At 41.0% G+C, this 20542-nt stretch overlaps 1 protein-coding gene across 19 annotated transcripts in view; it reads left to right on the top strand.

The window, feature by feature from the left end:
• Positions 1 to 3782: 3782 nt before the first annotated feature.
• GPBP1 (GC-rich promoter binding protein 1) overlaps positions 3783 to 20542 on the top strand; it is a 35914-nt gene continuing 19154 nt past the window's right edge. For 10 of the 19 annotated variants that reach the window (XM_072921820.1, XM_072921821.1, XM_030257548.4 and 7 more), the window contains exons 1-3: positions 4359 to 4503; positions 4618 to 5662; positions 6458 to 6525. The gene's annotated coding sequence lies outside the window, so the exon portion shown is untranslated. Of the gene's footprint in view, positions 4199 to 4358; positions 4504 to 4617; positions 5663 to 6457; positions 6526 to 20542 lie in introns of those variants that run through there. The other 9 variants (XM_072921812.1, XM_072921816.1, XM_072921811.1 and 6 more) reach the window with 6 other exon arrangements.

The following is a 20542-nucleotide window of genomic DNA, read 5'->3' on the forward strand; positions in this document are numbered from 1 at the left end:
AAGTGTCCTCCGGGGGCAAACGATCCTTTTATTGTCCTCAATGTGAGGAGACGAACGAACGAGGATCCAGCTGCAATGTGCAGTGCCAACCGGAGAAGGCACCAAAACTAGCTTGACAGGGGATTAAATAGGGTAGGGGGGGCGGGGGAACCTTCGGCCAATGGGGGAACAGTGTGGGTGGCTCCCTGGGGAGTGGTCTTAGGGAAGGGGCCAATGGGATAGGAGTGTGGGAGGGGCCCCGGGCCTTCACCCAATCACCCGACGCCCTGGATGGAAGAATCTGGATGGTGAGGTGGGGCGCCGGATGACTGGCGGGGCTCCTGGGAGTGGATAAGGGAGTGGTCTGGTGGTGTGATGGGTGATGAACAGGGAGGGAAGGTGGGAAAGGGTGGACCATACCAACTGGGAAGGGGGTACATAGAACATACTAAGTACAATTTTGAACAAAATAAGAAGAACCGACCCGTACATAACGTAACGCAATGCAACTCCACACCAGGGCATCCCAGGTGGGCTGTCCCCGGGACCCCCTCCCACAGACCAAGGACAATCTCCATAACTTATTAGATGCAGAGGGAAATGCCGTAGTGCTCTCTTTTCCCCCCTTTGTCCCACTAGCTCCGTGGGGGGAGGGGAGCGCGGACAGTTTCCGTCTTTTCCGGCGAGCCCTTGCGGGCATCGGCTGGAGCTACGTGGGTCTGAGAGCAAGAGGCGAGTCCCGCGGCGAATAAAAGGAGAGAGACTTCTCTCCCGCAGGCAGAATTCCGGTTTATTGCAGCTTGGCTGGGAAAGCAAAAACTGAAGGAGCTGCGGTGTGCCGCGCTGGAGTTTTGTGTGTGCCGCCTTGCCGATTGGGGGCGGGGCAGCGCGCTCTGGAGCTGGCCGCGAGCCAGGAGAGGCGGCGCGCGGGGCCGCGGCGCTGTGGCCGACTCACGTGGGTGCCGTGGTGGCAGCGGCAGCGGCGGCGGAGCGGAGCCGCCGCGGCAGGGTCGCCCGGAGTGGCGGCGGCGGCGGCGGGGCGGCAGCAGCATGCAGGGGCCGGCCGAGAGAAAAGCCCGGGGCGTCTCCAGCCTGTGGGTTAAGTACTGAACAGGGGAAACCTGGGGCAGCCAATGGGGTAACGCCACGGGGGGGTCTGAGGGCAGTGGGGTGCAGGGGTAAACCCAATGGGGAGCGGCCACGTGGAGGGTCCCAGGTTGTCTGCCGACCCGCAGCGCCCCGGGGTGGGGTGCCGCGTGACTGACAGATGGTCTGAGATGTAAACACAGTGACTCTGCACTTTCCTGGGAAAACAAACCGCGGGGAGAGACGGGAAAACCCGGGGGGGGTCGCTACAGAGTATGGGGGGGTTACATGGAACGAACTTATACATAATAAAACATATAATAACACAATTCCACAGGAAAACATTGTACCTAAAGATGAGAAAAAGGCTGAGGTTCCTGCTTTGGGTCAACCTTTAACAAGAAGACAGTTATTATCAAGGCAACCAGCCCTCTGAGCTGGTAGACAAGGGCAAGGAGCAGAATCAAGCACCTCCTCAGGAGAAATTAGTGACCTACTGAGCTGCTTAGACATGAAAAGTGTAGAGGGCCAGATGGAATCCACCCAAGGATACTAAGAGAGATGGTGGAAGAAACTCACTGAGCCACTCTCCCTCATTTACCAATGGCCCTGGCTAACCTGGGAGGTCCCAGGTGACTTGAGTGGAGACTGGCCAATGTGACACCTATCTACAAGTAGGGTTGGAGGGAGGTTCTGGGGAGCTACAGGCCTGATGTTGGTGCCTGGCAAGGTTATGGAATGGATCACCTTGAGTGCCACAGTACAATCCACACAGCATGTGCAGGACCATTCAGAATGGTGTCAGAAAAAGTTGGTCCTGCTTGGCCAACCTGATCTCCTATGAACAGGTGACTTGCTTAGAGGATTAAGGAAAGACTGTGGATGTTGTCTAGTAGACAACATCACTAGACTTTAGTAAAACCTGTGATACTGTCTCCAGCGCCATTCTCCTGGAAAAACTGGCAGTCCATAGTTTGGACAGGTGCTCAGTTCCCTGGGTAAAAACTGCCTGGATGGCTGGGCCCAGAGAGTGGTGGTGAGTGGAGCTCCATCCAGCTGCTGGCCAGTCATGAGTGGGGTTCCCCAGGGCTCAGTACTGGGGGAACTTCTGTTTAATATCTTTATCAATGATGTGGACGAGTGGATTGTGTGTGTATCCTCACTGTTGCAGACAGCACCAAGTTGGGTGTGAGTGTTGGTCTGTTGGAGGGCAGGAAGGGAGGGATCTGGACAGGCTGGATTGATGGACTGAGGCCAGTGGTGTGAGGTTCATCAAGACCAGCTGCTGGGTTGTTGGTTCATAGCTGGGCCAGGTAGCAGAGCACTGCCCTGCCTTTCCTGCTCATGGTTTCAGGTTTGGCATCCAGCTATGCAAGTATCTAAGGGATACAGGGAATGCTCTCAACATCCTTCCTGGGAATCCTTGCTTTTGCAGCACAGGCAAATAAAAGGACAAAAAATTTCAAGGATGAGGAGAATGGATGTTTCACTGCAGTCAAGACTGTGATGAATATTGAATTCTTGAACTTAGAAAAACACTGCTAGTGTTAGAAATCAGAGCTGGTATTTAACTACTGAGAGTTGTGCTGAAGATTAATGTTTCAGAGCTTCTGAACTGTTTCTGAGCTTCTGTCAGTTTAAAGATGGAATTATCATGTGCTTTTTCTACTTTATTTTCTCAGTTGTTGACTTTTAGTCAAGTTTCTGTACAAAAAAAATAATTGTTGCTTTCTAGTGATTTCTATCAAGTTATGAATAATAATTTACTTTGGCCACATATACATGCCTGTAAAATACATTTAAAAGAAGAATCTTAGAGTTTGAGACAATTTTTGTCAAAAGTCAGTGCAAAATCTCAGTCACTACAATAACTTAAAACTTGTGGAGCAAACTTCCAAAGAAAATCCAGAATCAAATCCAGCTGCTACAAACACTTTCCAGCGCTCTCTCTAACTATATCTATAGTTTTGTAAATTTACTCTTTTACCTTATTAATTAAAAAAAACAGTTTTGATTGCATTGGTAAAAGGATTTGAAAATTGCAAAACGGTGATTTAGGCATTTAGGTCCCAAACAGGAAGAATCTACCTATCACTTTTCTCTCCAAACTGCACACGCGGAATAACTGTGTGGCCCTCCAGTGTATTTCCACTCGTGCGCTTGCACACTGAAGTAGCTGTCGATTTAGCGAGGATTCTGATATTTTGTTTTATTAATCGGTGGTTATTGGTTTTTACTGGCCTCGAGCCCCGCCGGCGCCGCTATTAAACCGCGCTGCGGTGCGGGTGGCGCTTGGCGCTGCGGAGCGCCCGGCTCCCGGCGCCCGCTGCACCCTGCTTCCTCACGGTGGGGGCCGCACCGGCACCGGGCCGATCTAGGGCCGCGCTGGCGGCCGCTCTCGCACACATACGCGGCGTGCGGACCTTCCGGCCGAGGTCCCGCGGCACCCGCCCGGACCAATGCGACCGACCCGCGGCCCGAGCTCAGCTCGCGTCTGAGGGCCCCGTGCCGGCACCGTGTCGGCACTCGCCGCGCCTGCGCCGGCGGGCCTGCGCCGCTGCACCGTCAATGACGGCGGCGCCGGGGACTCCCGCCGTGGGGGCGGGGCGCGCTCTGGGAATTCCCAGTGCCGCGGGGAACGTTCGGGATGGTTCCGTGACGTCAGAGGGGGCGGACCCGGGCCCCCGCCCGCTCCTCCCCGGGCTCCCACGCGGGGCCTTTCGCGAAGCTTGCGCGTGCGCGCGCGCCGGGGAAGCACTGCGGCGCGGAGCGGCGCCATTTTGAGGGAGGGAGGCGCGCGCGCGTGGGGAGCGAGGGGGCACTCGGGACACCCCCGGAAACGGGCGTGGGGCGGACACAGAGCAGCCGGGCCGCCACTCTCCTTCCCTCGCCGTGCTGCCTGGACTGCCCTCGGGGCCGGCAGGGGGAGCCGCCCCCGCCGGCCGGATCGAGGCGGCCGCCGAAAGGGCAGAGGAGGAGCACTCGGCGGAGCCGCAGCGCGTGGTCGTGCCCCCCGAGAGGCGGGGTTCTGTGTGTCCGCACACCCCGGAGCGGGCCGGCTGTGTCCCCACACCCCGGGAGAAGAAGCATGCCCCGGGCCGCGCTGGGACACCGGGAAATGTCCCTGGCCCAGGTCAGCGATTCCCGCCCCGGGGCTTTCTGTACATCCGTTCAGCTTTCCCAATAAAACGAGACATGACCCTTTGATTCCCTGTTTTCCCCTCTCCTCGTTGCTCCCAGCCCCCACTCCCCGTGCCCGTAGCTTCCCCGTGTGTTTCCGCCGGCGCGGAGCGGCAGGAGGCGGCTCTCGCTGATAGGCTGCGCCCTCCGTCACGCGCTCCTGCCGCCCGCCCCGCGCCGCCAGTGGAGGTGTAACTCGGGCTTCCGCTCTCGGGCTCGGCTCCCCGGTGCCATCCCTGTTTGCTCCTTAGGATCCAGGTTTCTGTTTGCTTCCAAGATTCAGCCTTTTGCGTTTTGTTTGTTTTGTGTTTGTCAAACGCCAGTCTGGATTTCATAAGGGAAAACTGATTGATCTGGTTCTTTTTACCTTAGGTTGAGTGAACGACAGAGTCAGTCCTGGATGTTTGCAGCCTTTTGCTTCAGCTGTCAGAAAAGAAAAAAGGTGGACTCTAATCTGCAGCAGTTGCTTCTTGTGAAAGGGAAGAAATATCGGACGCTGTTCCGGAATTATTTGTGCGTGCTTTGTCCTGAAAAGGCCTCTGAAACAAGCGGCTGTCATATGGGAAGAGAATTGAGGAAGTCGTGAGGTTTTTTCCTTCTAGCGGTGTCGAGCACATCTCCCTTGGATTCTTTTGTCCGCATGGCATGGATACGTAGCTAAATTTATGAAGTTCTGAATAGTTTGGCTGCCGAAATAAAGTGCTTTTCTCTTTTTACATACTCTTCTCGGCAACATTCTTTCTGAGTCAGAGGCTTAACCAGTTTCGTTAACTGCCTCCAGGTTAAATGTAGCCTGAGTCACTGTGTGGACATTGCTGAAAAGTTTCATGGCAGATTTTTTTTATTCCCTTACTTCATTTTTGAGATTTTCTGACATAGTCTTCTCTCGTTTTGCAGTGAGACCGACTTTATAAATGAAGAATTTAATAGATGTATGTTTATACTTTTTCCTTTTGTATTTTATTTAATATTTCTCTTGAAAAATGTTGTTGCCCACAAGCAGTATGGAGGTATCCAGATAACTGTTTGCAAATGCCCCTGCTACCGGAAGGTAGGAAATGTTCTACAGTTCATATGTGAAATTCGGGGTTTTCACGTCACAGTTTGTGGAGTAAAACCTGTATTTATTTCACTTGGAGCTGATGCTGCATTTAGTGGTGTCTACATGGAATAGACAAGAGCAGAAACTCTCAGAGAAAAGAAAAGGTTTCTAAGACAGACATTGGCAGAGTTCGTAAATAGCCTTGCAGCATCTGTAGACAAGAAGGATGGGTAGCTGGTTTCTGTGAGGTCAAATCTATGTCAAACTGCCACGAATGTAGTGTCAACAGGAACTCGGGATATTATCTCAAGGAAAACAAACTGGAAAAATATAAATCACGCAGCACTAGCACCTTGTGTGGTCCTCTTGGATTAGGTAAGTGTTGTTCATAAATCGGTTTACATTTGAAAAAACATTTTATTGGTAGAACAAGTAAACCTGTAATTTTTATTGGTTAGAGGTTCTTTGGTGTTTTGTTTTTATTTTTTTGGTTTTTTTTTTTTTGAGAATGTTGAATGTTGAATCTGGTTAATTTTTACTTGCTGGCTTTTATAATTAGTGGAATAATTCCTTAAGAATTTGAAGAATACAGGTACAAGGAGAAATGTATAGATAAGAGTGTGATTCTTATGTGAGACTAAAAAGTAGCTATATCTAGACTAAATCCATAAGGTATTTAGCCTTCATGGTAATGTTGTAATCTCAACAGTGAGTGTTATTTCGTTTTGACCAAGTCTGGATAGCTTGCATGTGTCATTCCTTCCATTTGTGTTAGATGTGGTTTGCAGCATCAGGGTAGTAATAATATAGAGGGTTTTTTTACTTTTTTTTTTCTTTCTTCTATTCTTCGTCACATATGAAAGCCGGAGGGTTTTTTTTTTACCAAAAATCATCTTGCTGTCTCTGCAGACTAGCTTATTTCTGTGTTGATATTAAAAAATTGACTTCAGTGTATTTTCCTTCAGTAATGGGAATGAATTAGACTGACTGGTCTGCAAACATGGCACTTCATAAAAAGCTCCTTCTCCTTGGAATGATTCAAAATTAAATCTAGTAGCAAATTGGCTTATCTTCCTTGTTATTTTTAGATGTATTGTAGTTTTCTTTATCCCACAGTAATTAAATAGTTTTTAATTTTGGCATTAATGTGTTTGTAATAATTTTTTGTAGGTTTTCATTCAGCAGAACTGCTACTGCCTGAAAGAAAATTAAGATGGACAGAGCAACTTAATTCAAAAGTCAGTGGTGATTTTACTGAAGTTTTCTATTCCCTACCCCACCCTGGTGATTCATAAGGCTTTAAATAATTAAGCATTATTGGGTAGACTTTAAACTGAGCGTGTGGTAGAGGTTGCACATTTACTCAGTTGTCACCTTTTAAAATATTTTCGAGAGCTTCTACAATACTGAAGTATTAGTAGTAGTGAACTTATGAAAAAGGTTTTCTATAAGGGCAGTGTAAAGATGTTTGGTAAGACTGCATGTGTTAAAACCCTGTAGAAAAAGTGTAGTTAAGCGTGTGAAACTATTTAAAAATTACTGCAGTGTATTTTAACTCCTGCAGCTTGATATTTTGACTACAAATGAAGGACTTGCATCTTCATAAATTTTGTAAATTCTCAGTCTTTCTGAAGTTTTCTCCTTTGGATGCTCTTGCTGCTTTGTTATTTTGACTTCTGTTTCAGGTTTGTTGTTTTGAAGATATGGAAACTGGGGAACTTGAGTAGGGGTCTGTTGCTGTAGTCTATGGCTATGGCTTGTGGCTCTTCTGTGTTGAGTCTATGTGTGGCTGGGTTTGACTGGTGAGCTGAGCCACTTGTTAAAGAACCAAACCAATAGAAAAGAATGATCTTGCATGATTTTTTTGAAAGCATTTGGTTGATGGAGAGTTCTGGTGTGAGTGGCCATTTAATTTGGTTGTTGTCTGTTGTATGTGCATGACAGTAATAGAAATATTCATTTCTTAACTCATAGAAAAAGTGACGTGTTGCTTGTTTTTCCAAGCTATTAATTTTCAGTGCTGAGATACTTTTATTTCTTTTCAAGATGCTCTCATTGAAATCAAGGAGCTACATCCCCCACTTACTATTTTGGGTGGCATCTTTTTCTAGACTCTTCTCCTTCTGGGAGTTTTAAGGAGTTTGCTTTTTAGCTTCAATAAATTAATTCTATCTTTACATCTCTCTGTTTGCTGGTAGGATAATTATTTTATTCCTTTCACAGTACTTACACTTGGGAAGTTGTAGTGTTCCACACTAAAGGGGAAAGGAGCGCCCAAGATTCATAAATGCTGTGGTTGAAAGGGACAACGAAAGTCAGAGGATCTACAAAAAAATCACCAAGTTTTATACATAAATTGCACACTTGGCATTGAAATGGGTGTGTCAGTCCCTGGCCTACTGTATAAGCACACAGCTTACATAGTAGGGATAGGATGCAAGGGAAGAGAAGAATTAAGGAGAGGGAGAAAAAGAGATCACCAGCCCTGATTCCTAGTGTTGGTCAGGCTATGGTATGTCCTGGGATGTGCAGGCAGGGCTTGCTGGGTACCTTTTTATAGATAGTTTTTTTGCCCTGAAGCTAAGGTTTTCATTTTCTGTGTAGATCAGTTATCTTGCATGGTCGATTCTTTGAGGCCTTTCTGGAATGGCTTGGAGGGTTTTGGGGGATCCCTGGTGGTCTCCTTATCCCCCTATTGTCAACAGTTCATGCTTGCTTCTGTGCTGATGCTTTTGTGTCTCAGGGGACTAGAATGAGGATGTTTGTCCCTGAAGAGTGCTGTCCTACCTCTACCTGACCCCTTCTCCAGCCACATCCTATTTACCACAAACTGTTGGTTGGCTCTGCAGTTATCCAGCTATTGGTGTTGGAGATATACATGTTAGCCCCATATCCTAAGGGATTCTGTAGAAGTGTATTTTTTTCTTATTTGTGTTCTTATGTGTTTGACAAGGATTCAGGAATGTTCTACAGCTGTGCCCTTGTACCCTAAATAAAATTCATACCTAGTGAGGAGAGAATGCCAAGTGTGCTGGTCCACTTTAATTTTTCCCTAGATTTTTGTTTTTCAAGTGTTTACACTGTTAAATGCTTTGCAGAAAACTATGAAGATAGTTCATAGTTCATAGTTCATAGCTCCCAAGAGCTTACACTTTAAGCCTTGATGTAAACATAGCTTTTGTAGTGGGATAACTGTCAGCAGGTTGTGTCTTTTATTGATGTGTTTATTCTGGTCAGTTCATAAAATGGGTACATTTGTACTTGCTAATTCTTCAGAATGGTGCAGGTTGCTCTACTGTGTGAGAAAACTGTTGGTGGAAACTTTTGTGAACAAGTACCCTTTAATCCTGCAGCAAAGCTGAAACAGAATTACATCAGTAAAATGATAGAGGGAAATTGTGTAGATATTTAGCACTGTACAAGTTTTAATGTGCTTTGTGCTCCTTTTATTTTGTCCTCCATTCTAATGAGGTTACTCTGTTTAACATATGTGGATAGAACTGTTACCATGACAGTTCATCAATAATGTCTGAAGAAGTTGCTTTTATTTCTTTTCTTTTAGTAGTAGGAATAAATTCTGTCCTTTAGAGACAAGTATTTGCAGACCTTATTATAAACAGACATGAACGAAACTTGTCACACTTTTTGTTTTGTTTTTTTCTTACTCTGTGCTTGACTAACTGAACGTGGTACCTGATGATAATGCCCTATGTGATGCTATCAACTCTTCCACAGTCTCCTCCTTTCATGTCTTGGGTAGATACAGTCCGGGAAACAGCTGAAATAGGGAGTTGTTTATCTGTTTTATATGCTCAGCATAGGGCAAGACTTCTACCTTTATCAACTGCTCCTTCTTTCTTGTGATAATTCCCAAGTGCTAAAGAATTCCTGGTGATCTCCTACACAACATATGCTGACTAGGGTAGTGATGTAATTCAGCTCACACTTTAGCTTTGAATTTGAACATTGTTAAAGGGCAAGAAATGAGCATCTACCAGGCTTTTGCTAAATGGTCAGTTACGATTTAGTGGAATCATTACACACCAAAGTGTGTTAGACTCTCAAGGAGAAGAAACCTGGCTGCAGTGAATTGAAGTTATTCAGTTGAACCTGGCTGTAAAAGTGAAGTTATTTTATGTTATGAAATAGCTTGCATTTTTTTAAGTCTTCTTGGTACAGTGCAAAAAAGAAACTTTTTTTTTTTGTTAAAAAGTTGTCATTATGTTATCCGAAGGACTTAGCAGCTTCATCTATATCTAAAACACTTCTTAAAAGATGTTTTGATTGTTGTGATATTTATATTTGATTCAAAGAGGTAATGTTAAAACCTGTTGCCTGTGAACCATAACTGTATATAGAAAAGGGGATGATATCATAAAAAGCAGTGCTCACATTCTAGAACCTTATGTAAAACACAGTGTGCTTTAGTTGGCTCCTTCTTCCATAAGGAACTTGAGCACAAAATAGAAGTGAAGGTGGATGATTTTTTTTTTTTTTTTCTCAGTATTCTATATTTTGCTAAGTCTCTGTAAAGGTAAGTATTAAGTCTGTGGCTGTACTAAAGAACGTGTTGTCTTTAAACACGGCTAAAAAATGGACCACTATATTTTGACTCTGCATACTCCTCATACATAAGCTTTAGTGCTCAGCTCTAGCAGGGGACCTCGCTCCTTCCTTAGTATGCTGCAGGAAATCTTGGTTTTAATACTTCTTTTTAAAACACGAGGCAAGAAGGTAAATTATAAATTATATGGATATCTTCTTTTGTTCTCCTGTATTGTCCAGTAGTAGAATATATATGAGGACAGTTCTGTATTGGATGGTGGAGGTATCAAAACTAAAACTAGAGGTTTTACTTGCTGTGCAGTAGCATGATTGAGAAATAAGAGGCTGCAGTTGAACTGTTTCTGAGTTTTTTGTTTAATTGATGGGTGAGACCTTCAAAAGTTCAGCTCCTTTTCCTTTCTGTTGAAGGTATGAGTTTTAGGCAATACATTTCAGAGAACCCAAAAACTTGAGGGAATTACCATACCCCAGCCTAATATTTTTTTAAAAATAGTTTTTCATTGAAATGCCACAAGGGGTGATGTGACATTCTTTCCTTTCAGAGTGTTAAAAGTTTGACTGTAAAGATGTAAACTTATTCTGTTGTTGTGGCTGTTCATTTATACAGAAAGGAAAGAAAGAAAGAAAGACTCTTCAGTTGAAGTGTTTGTCATGCTTTTGCAGCAAGTGATCAGTATAAATGCTTCTAGTTTCAAAAGCTCTTAAAGCTTGTGTAAGGGTTTGAATGTTATTTTCTGTTTTAGTGACATACAAATTTTGAATAGCAAAATAACTTGAAGTTAGGTTATTTTGTTTTGTTGGAACTACAGGAATCACAGAAGAGTAAGGAAGATACTGAATAAACTTTGTCTTCAAAAGAGGAATGAAAATTGAGGTTTATAGATTTTAAATAAAAGTATTGTTTAGACCTTATATTTAGCAACTTGATTTCAAATTAGTGCTACTCTTAACTAGAGATAGAAGAGAGGGATAACAGAGAAGGATCTGCTACCACTGGAAATTTTTCTTTTGACAGAAGATGTATTTTATTGCAGAAGAAAAAGCTTTTGGTGGTGCAGGTTATTTTGAAGATCTGCTTAGTATGAAAAAAGCCATGAATGATCTTGTGTGGGGAGAAGGAGTGTGTAGGCTGATGAATAAGTCTTGTGCATGTAGTTTCTTTGCCTAATTCAGACCAATACTTGGCTGTTTTCCTTTTGCTAATGATATAAAGTTGAACCCAAAATTTGAAGCTGGCCCATGGTGGGATGACTGAAGGGCCAGTATTCTAACTACCTTGTTGGACCCTCTGAAGTTCATACATATGCTCTTGTTTGTCTTCTGACAAAATAAGAATTTGATATCTATGCTAGAGCTCATTATCAAGGAAACAAAGCAGTAGCAGCAAATTGAGACGATGCATATAACCTTTTCTTTCCACACTTTCATAACAGCACTATAGTGTGCTTTAGTTCTTATGGCTTACAACCTTCTTGTATCCCATTTATAAATATTATGCTAAAAATTACATTGACAAAGTGAGGGTGGTTTGTCAGATGTGTGTAGCTGAGAAGTGAAGTTAAGGGTCCCCTATGTAATTTGTGGTGTGCTGTGCTTTCTGTGATAATAATCTGTGAGGCATAAGATTAAAGCTGGTAGGAATGTGCCACTTAGATATGCATACATACTAACTTTAGATTCCCTTGGAAAATATAAATGTGTATATCATGTCAGTGCTTTTAACATTTATTCTGTTCGAGGTTTTCTCTGTGCAAATCAATTGATTTGACTTCTAAACTGGTCTTCAGGGAGCATCAAGAAATTTGTATCTCTTTTCTGATTTTGGTGAATTCATGGCTTGAACCTTCCCTCCCCTCCGCCTGTTGTTGCTGAATTTGAAATTCCATTCACAAGCTTCAAGTATTCCTAGCTGTTTGAGTTTATAATGCCTTTTCTTTTAATGGTCTTCTGACAATTTCTCAAGTTCTCAAGTGTCACAGAAACTGTTTATTGAGAAATGATACAGACTACAGAGAGAGAAAACTTAAACATAGAACCTGAAGATACACAACTCTTTTCCTGTGGTTTTCCTTGTCTTCTGGTGATGGATTCAGCTGACAGGGTTGCTTTGTTTTTTTTTTTTTTTTTTTTTTTTTTTAATTTTGGCTTTATTTTAAAATTTGCTTTTCCTACAAAATTCTGGTCAGCTCCATTTAAACAGGGTGTAGTTATAGTATGGTAGGTCCATTTCAAAAGCACACAACTTTTAGGAGATTAAATTTTTAAAATTTAGAAGTTTTGGCTATTTTACTGTATTATTGGTTGTTTTTTTCCTTATTATAGTAATGTCACTCTTTTATCTGTTTCTTCAGGTTGGAACATTATGAAAAAGCAAAGCTGTTTTTATTTATTCTCGCAGTTCAGACAGATAGTGTTACCAAATGTATCTTATCTATAGTAATGAAACCTATTTTAAGTACTGAAAATGAGTTTATGAGCTAGAGAAATACTTCATTTTGTTCACTGGAAGAGACTTCCCTAAGCTTGGAGATCTGTTCAATACCAGTGGGACTGTCTCTTCCAGCTGAATACTGGTTAGACAAGTTAAACAACGCCCTTAAAATTGGGTGGAGATCGTCTTTGGTCTTATGTCCTTGTCATCTTCAAGTTATGCTGTGCCTTTTTTTCTCTACCCTCAGTGAAGAAAGAGTCAGATTAGGGAACACTTAAAGTTGTAAGTCCATGGGGCTTGACAGGATGGTTCCATGATGGGTGTTCCGTTCTTCCATGAGTGCTGATGTTATTGCAAAGCCATCTTTGAGAGGTCTAATGGTCATTGGGACGGGTTCTTGAGTAAGAGAAGAGAGCAAATACTAATTTTGTCATCTGGGAGGATGAGAAGGAGAATCCAGGGAACTACAGGCCAGTCAGCCTCACTTCAGCCAATGGGAAGGTTGTGCACTAGCTGATCCTGGAAACATTTTTCCAAACGTGGTGGACAGGAAGGTGAGTGAGAGCAATCAGAATGGCTTTATGAAGGGGATGTCATACTTCAGCAAGCTTTACAATGAGGTGACTAGCCTGGTAGATGAACAGAGAGGAATGGATGGTGTTTATTTTGACCTCAGTAAGGCTTTTGACATTGTCTTCAATGACATTGTCAGGGGAAAGGTGACAATTATGTGTGCGAAAGTGAGCAGTGAGGTTGTATTCAGAACTATATGAATGGTGGGGCACAGACCTCAGGGATGCAGTCAGTGGCACAAAGGCTATTTGGAAGAAGCTGTTCCAGTGTACCCTGGGACAGGGTTCAGTACTGGAGCCCCTGCTATTGAGCATCTTCATTGAAGTCCTGGACAGTGGGGTAGAGTTTACCCTCAACAAGTGTGCATAATAATATAAGATCGGGAGAGCTGGCTGATGCACACGCTTGATGTTTGGTCTGCTGTGTGGAAGAATATGGATAGAGGATCCTCATGAAGCAAAGGGAAAGTGTGAATTTTTTTGGAATTCCAGCTGCGTATGCCAGCTACAGAGAAGGACCTGGGGGTCCTGTTGAACAGCAGTCCAACCATGAGCTAGCAGTGGGTCCTTGTAAGGAGTAAAGTGAAAATCTCCCTGGCAGCATTAGGAAGAGTGTTGTGGCCAAGTCAAGGGGAGTTCAGCTTTGTCCTGTATGCAGCCTTGGTGAGGCCACATGTGGAGGACTGTGTCACCCTTCCAGGATGTGTAGTGCTGTTACAGGCTCCCTGATACAAGAAAGGGTGAGACATGGTGGAGAGAGTTCAGTAAATGACCACGAAAATGATAAAGACACCTCAGTATCTTTCCAATGGGCAGAGGCTGATACTTGGTTTGAAGTTCTAGGGAGGTAAAAGTTGACCATTAGTCTTGGATTGAAATTTAGGGAGGTATTGGCCATTAGTCCTTCAGAGTTATCTTTGGATGTTTTATTTTAGTTTTTCAGAAGGTCCTTTCAATATTTAAAATTAGTAAGCCATTAAACTCACTTCTCATGTAGAGCTGTGTGAAGATGCAAATGATGAGGGAGACTTCAGTTTTGTTAATACCATTGATGGGACTAGAGACTCTAGGTACAAGAGTACTGAAATCCCAAATGGTTTGATTTCATCTGCTTTTTCTGCCCTGCCATCTTGCAGTATATCAGAAGGTGATTTCTCTTGCTCTGCCATGTATAGGCTCTTGTGTCAACCTACACAGACAGTGTAGAGATTGCCTCCAGCTCAATTCTCACAACAGTTGCTTTTCCAACTCCTGTATTGTGCTCTTCCAGAGATGCTCTGTGGCTATTTTCAGTATTGTGTAAGTCTTAGAGGGAGATTTTTTTTAACACTGTAGAGATTTGATGAATGCAATTAAAACTAGAAGAAATTCTGGGTAAAGGATTGTCTTTAAAAGGGACTACAAGTGATCTGGTGAGTTATGTTTTTGTGTAACCAGTTTATTCTAGACCTCAGTAGCCTTTGTTTTCATGTTATATTTGAGGCCAGATTAAATTCTTTTTGTCAGGGAATTTGCTGGTCTATTTTGTCAGAAGCAGTACAGAAGATGTGATATGAGTTTCTACTACATAAAAGTAGTCTGCTTACACAGTAAATTTTCCAGAGTTTGAGCTGAAGACTTTCATATTTTATTTTTAAAAAATTATTTTAATTTTTACTTTATTTGTAATTTATTCTTAGTTTAGCTTATTTTTTGTTTTATTTTATTTTTTAAAATTTTACTTATTTAAAAGCTTTGTCTGTGCTAAGTGTTTTCAGTGTTTTATAGATGCCTGGTAAGGGGGAAAAATAGTCTAGGTCTGTCTTCATGTCTTATCCTTTTTCTTTATAATGTCTGGCAGGACAACTGCTTCCTAGTGTAGTGCTGTATTTAAGTGAGGTAGTCCATGCACACAATTCTATCTGTAGTGGCTCTGCAGTTGCCCTGTACTGAGTCTGATATGTGACTGCAGTGTATTCCATTTTTTTGTGCTACACAGAGATACAATCTGGAGTTACAGATGCTTGCTCCAGTTCTGCACTGTGCTTAGCCTGTGGTGTTCTTGGTCTTCACTAGTGGTTAGAAAGTGCCACGTGCTGCCAGTCTGCCTGCTTCGTGGAATTGCCCCAGTGTGAAGGTCATGAAATCCATGACTGTGGTGGCAGCAGTCCCAAATTTAGCACCAATGGTGTGAGAATGAGCAAGCATTTTGTTCTGTTCGTGTCCTCCACCTCCCCCTCGGTAAATAAATAGGGGAGAAAAAAACAAGTGTTAAAACAAATTAATTTTTACTGCTTATTAAAATGCAACAAATTGTGTTTGTTAAAGCCAAGATGTACTCTATAACACTATTTCAGCTAGTTTGTTTATCTAGATCTCCTTGATCTGTATTATGAGCAAACTTTGTAAATGAAACTTAAATGTTAGTAAGTTTGCTTGTCCCAGGGATAGTGAATGGTTGCAGATAAGGTGAAAATTTAATATTAATATGAAGTTTGAGGAAGCACTTTGCTAAAGTAATCTGAAAGCAGGCTAATCTGAAAGTTCATGAATAGAAGAGTGTTCTCTGATTTTGTATTGTGTTGAATTCTATTTATATTATTGCAGGAAAAAACCAAAAATTTACTTATATTTTAGTTGTAACGGGTGTTCTTTGTGCTTAAAAGGTCAGTTTTTTAAACTGAATATTGATTTCAAATAGCAGCGGAGAGAGAAAAAAGTTGCTGGAGAGATGCCACACTTGCCTTGTTAGCACTGAAAATAGGGAAGTGGATTAGCTTTTACAGTGTTACCTTTGTGTAATGTGTCATCCTGCATGTTGAACTTTTTAGTTACAATCACTGGGGTCTGATTTAGAAGTGTCATAGAAATCGACAGTTTCAATACTTGTCTAAGTCTTAAAGCTATTTCAGAATATTGTTCTTTTGATCTTCAGGATCATGTGTCTGTCCACCTTCAATCTACTGTAATTGATACTCTGTGGTTCTGGTGGTGTTTTGGATTAACGCATCTCCTTTCTTGCTGAAATTTTCTTTTCTAGATGTTCATAACCACATTTTTAAATACAGCTTATGTCTTCATTTTGTGAGGCAAAGTAAGCCAGATAGTTTTCTTAGACTTTTCATGACCCTGATCACTGAAATAGTTTGTTATTGCACCAAGTAAAATCTTGAAACCCTGTGTTGTTATTCTTAAGTGTGATTTCACTTGTTCTGTGTGAATTTAAAAGGAAAAATGTAGTAGTGTGAGGAAAATTGGCAATAGCCTTTAATATTTGAGTTTTTCATTTAATGTGGCAAGCACAAGATAAACCAATGGTACTTGTTTTAGCTTAATTTTTGTTGTTTTTGCAGGTTTGGGTGTTGACCCTAGGTGTTGTTTCTTAGCCTTTTCTCAGAAGTCTTGACTCCTGATTCGTGCAGTAGCTTTCTGATTCCCTTTCATAGTGTGTTACTTATTTTTGTAAAACGGGGACTGTACATCAATTTTTTCCAGATGCAATGCAGATAACACAAATTTGTTTAGAATATAGGGTTTCCTACAGGTTTACAACTGGTGAGAAATAGTTCTGTCGCAAAAGAAGCTGGTTGACTCAATCATAAAAAAAGTCCAACCCAACCTTTTCTGTGTGGTGGTTGAGTGTATTTGGTGGTGTTCTTATTTCAGCTGCAAATGTAGCTCAAAGTAGATGACTGAGTAATATTTATGACAAATCTGTTCACTGTACATCATCTGGAACCAGCTGTTCGTTACTCCTTGGCAGTCACTGCCTTATTATTTAAGATCATACTTAGAAAACTTAAGAATTAAATTTTATTTAATTGAATATTGGATTAATTACTGCATGTTACTTAAAGCAAAATTCTTTATATACTTCTTTCAGATCCCCTCCTCAAGATGTAAAACTTAAGAACAGGATTTCTTTCTTTGCTCTAAACTATTCTGTTATCCACAATACAGCAACACATTACTTCTGTCTAAATTCATGGGCTACAGAAGACTTTTGTTACTGAGGTCACTAAGGTCACTGCACATTACTTGGATTGGTCAGAAGTGGCTATTGCTGAGATGAGACAATAGTTTGACCAGTCTGACTAAAGACTTTTAAATGTATTTGTGTGTTAATAGTATGAGGACAGCAGTATTTCAGTATCATTTCTTACCTTTATAGAATTGTGCAGCATTGCTTCAGCAGCTAAGAGTCTGAGCCAAGTTAGCTTTTGCTGCAGTTTGGTTGAAGAATGGCAGATCTGTGCTAATAGAGAATGGTGGTTTAAACATTCAAGATAAATTTTGGGCCTGCTCTTTTGTTACCAAGAGAGTTTCTGAAAGCCCTGAATTGTATTTGAATCCGTGGTGTTTACCTCACTAAGTTTATTTCTTATAGCTGTGTTAATGGTGAAAGTACATCAACTGCTCTATTAGTGTTACTGAACAGTATTTGTGTGGTGTGTATGCAAGAGAAAACTTGCTAGTAGACATACAGTGTCAAGTCAGTGTAATAAAAGCAATTTTAATGCTACTGACACTCATTCTATTAAAATACTTTAAATGTTGTTTTTGTTTAATTTAGAAGTAGTAGATAGTATGTATCTGAATAGAAGCTGCAAATGCTTTAGTGGACACAGAATGCAGACGCATATCTGACTCTCTTGGGTAGCTTAGGTAGAGGACCTGAATAGCAGGGAAAAAAGTTAGAAAGAACCTTTTTTTGTGTTAGAATGTGTTGCTGAATAATTTTCTAGTTGTCAGTTCAGCTTAAGTTGGAAAACAAGCAAGAAACACACTAATGTTGGCAGCCAAGCTGATCACAAAGGGTTTAAGCATAGTAAATCCTGCCTGTGGCAGTAGAGGTGCATTGCTGACATCCCATTCTTATGTTTTGTGATCTGTTTTCAGTTTATCAAAAATGCTTTCCTGAGAATGAATAGTATCCTAGAGCTATCAATTACGTGTCAGATCATTTAAATAGAAATCATTCTTATAATAAATTTTTTTTCTATCTATAGGACAAACTTGTTGGCAACATCAGAAAGCTAGCAGCTGTTAGAATGTTTATGAAACCTGGTAAAATACGGAACCAGTAACTCTAAGCTGGGTAGGCTATGTCCTCTAATGCAGTTTAAAAGTACCTTTTCCTGACCTGCCCTTTGTTACCCAGTTTAATTATGGCTGAGATGTTTGTGCCTATTCAAAGTTAGAAAGGTTTAATAATGAAAGAACTCTCTGTTCCCATGTCTAATTGCTAGACCAGGCATATGTACAATTTGGTGAAAGAAAATGTTTTCTTCACTTTGGTATGGAATATCCACAGGAGTTGTTTTTCATGTTAATGCTTAACTGCAAACTTCTGAGTTTGGTCAGGTAATGTTCTAGAAATACTTCTGTGCTTTTATTCTTCCTGGTTTTTTTTAATTAAAACTATTTGGAAGAATTAGCCCTAAATGTTTGTCTTTTTTGGGTTTATTGAAACTTACATATATATTCTTCTGCTGACTTGGCTTGGAGTATTGTGTAGTTTGGCCCAGGTCTCTGTCTTTACCATTTAAGTTTATTTCTTTCTAAGAAAAAGATTGACTTATCTGACAGAGCAGCACTATCAAAAAATTTTTAAAGCTTTTTTAGCTGAGAACATGAGGAAAGTTTGAATCTGCTTCTAGAAAAAAATTTGCATGAAGAAATAGGCAGACAGTGTCAGTGAGCTGTGGGAAGAGGTCTTTATGCAAAATACCTTTTCCAGTTCATGCATACTTGGTGATTGATCACCCAGTCTTTTGTGCAAAGGATAAAAGGTAAGTATGTTATGAGTTAATAGCAAACTTTTCTCATGACAGTTGCATAAATGATGTTAGGAAGCTTGACTAGTTTTCTAACAACAGTAAGATAAATCTATTAAGTTACATTGTTAGTGGATTTTCTGTCCTGTACTTAATAGCTGATGCACCGATAACTGGTGATATTTTGTGGAATCTTTATATTCTTAGTTGGGGTAAGCCTAATCTTACTCATTATTTTTCAGACTGTAATTGCCTCAGTCTGAAGACTTTGTTGTTGTTGTGTCAATCTTTCAGTACTGAAAATGTGTCCTGATAATTTCTGAAAATACCATGATTATTCTGCTTGAGGATGAGAACTATGTCTAAGTGAATCTGAAATCTGCTCAGATTTGTTGTTTTTTAATTTAACATCTGTTGGTACTTTTGTAAACATATGCCCTTTTGTATACTGTTGTTGAATGGGATATATCAGTAAAAATGAACATGGTTCTTTTTAGAAAGAGAAGCCATTTCTGTTATGGTTCATTGACTCCAGAATTTCGTTAATTTATATTTTACTAGTTTGATATAACTGGAAATACTTAGAAAATTTCTCTGTATTTTTGTTGAAGTTGGTGTAGGAATGAATTGAATGACTTCAGCAGAGTAATTTAAAGTTAGTTATTTGGGTTAGGCATACCTTTAACCTTGTCTCTCTGAAATAATTTTACATCTTACCTTACAATTTAACTATAGTATTGGACGTATCCAAAAACTTAGAGATGAGCTCACGTCACTAAAAACAAACAGCAGATCAACTAAATACAGTTTTACACTAAGTTAAATCTCACAAATCTATTAGACTTCCACTTAGAAACTGGAACAGTCTTGCCTGTTGATGGAGATCTGCAGTAGCCTGCAATATTCTGGTTCAAGGCAGAAAACACCATAATTATGAGTTGCCAAGTTCAGATTCCACATTTCTTACTAATACATTACAGCAGCCATAGATTAAAGTGAATTATAACTGTGCTCAATAACAGATTTGCACTCTCCTGTGCAGAGATGTGGAATTCACGTTTATTGAGGCCTCCCTATAGAATGTGTGAGGGTGTTTATTATGTTTTCACTAGCTAGATTGCTAATAGCTTATATATCATACTTGAAAAATTTTTGAGTCATTGACCATTTTGCAGTGATTAGCTGCAGAGCAGCTAGTTTGGTTGCCCTAGTATAATTCAGAAAGTGTTGAATCAATTTCTTTCCTGTCTGTGCTACTGTTCAGCTTTGGGTAATATAGTTCACATTGCCTTGCATTCTCTTGCTCATTGAGAAGTATTTTCTTACCTGTGAGAAGAGTGTAGGGTAGAAAAAGTATTTGTGGGTTTTAATTGTAAACCATTAAATTCTTTGGACCATTTTCAAACTAGAGAATTTTACTGGATTTTGACACCTTGGACATGTACACTCTGTTTCCATTGAAGGTAGAGACACTGAGTTTTGCAATGAGCCCAAGTATGTAGGATTTCCATAAGGAACTTTCATATGGCCACTGAGACTAACTGTTAGGGATTAATTTAAAAAAAATCAGCTTCTAGGAAGCTAATAAAATAGCTTGTCAAATCCCTTCTAGATAGTACTAGAATGTATTTCAGTACTAGAATGTATTTCTAGCTAGTTTTGCCGTAGTATTCTGGATCAGACCTTACACAAGACACTTCATCCCATTTATAGGAGGAAATAAAGAAAGAAATGTTACATTTGTATTTTCCTAATTCCTGTGATATATTTTGTTTATGTGACACTTTAGTAATAAAACACAGTTCTGATGCTTTAAATGAGATAATGATAGTTAGATTCTAAATCAGATCTGTGAAGAAAATTACATAGGAAAACAGAAGAAAAATACAGAACAAAAGACAAGTGTAATCCCCTTGTAACATAAGCATCT

Source organism: Taeniopygia guttata, chromosome Z (assembly GCF_048771995.1).
Source record: "Taeniopygia guttata chromosome Z, bTaeGut7.mat, whole genome shotgun sequence".
NCBI lineage: Eukaryota > Metazoa > Chordata > Aves > Passeriformes > Estrildidae > Taeniopygia > Taeniopygia guttata.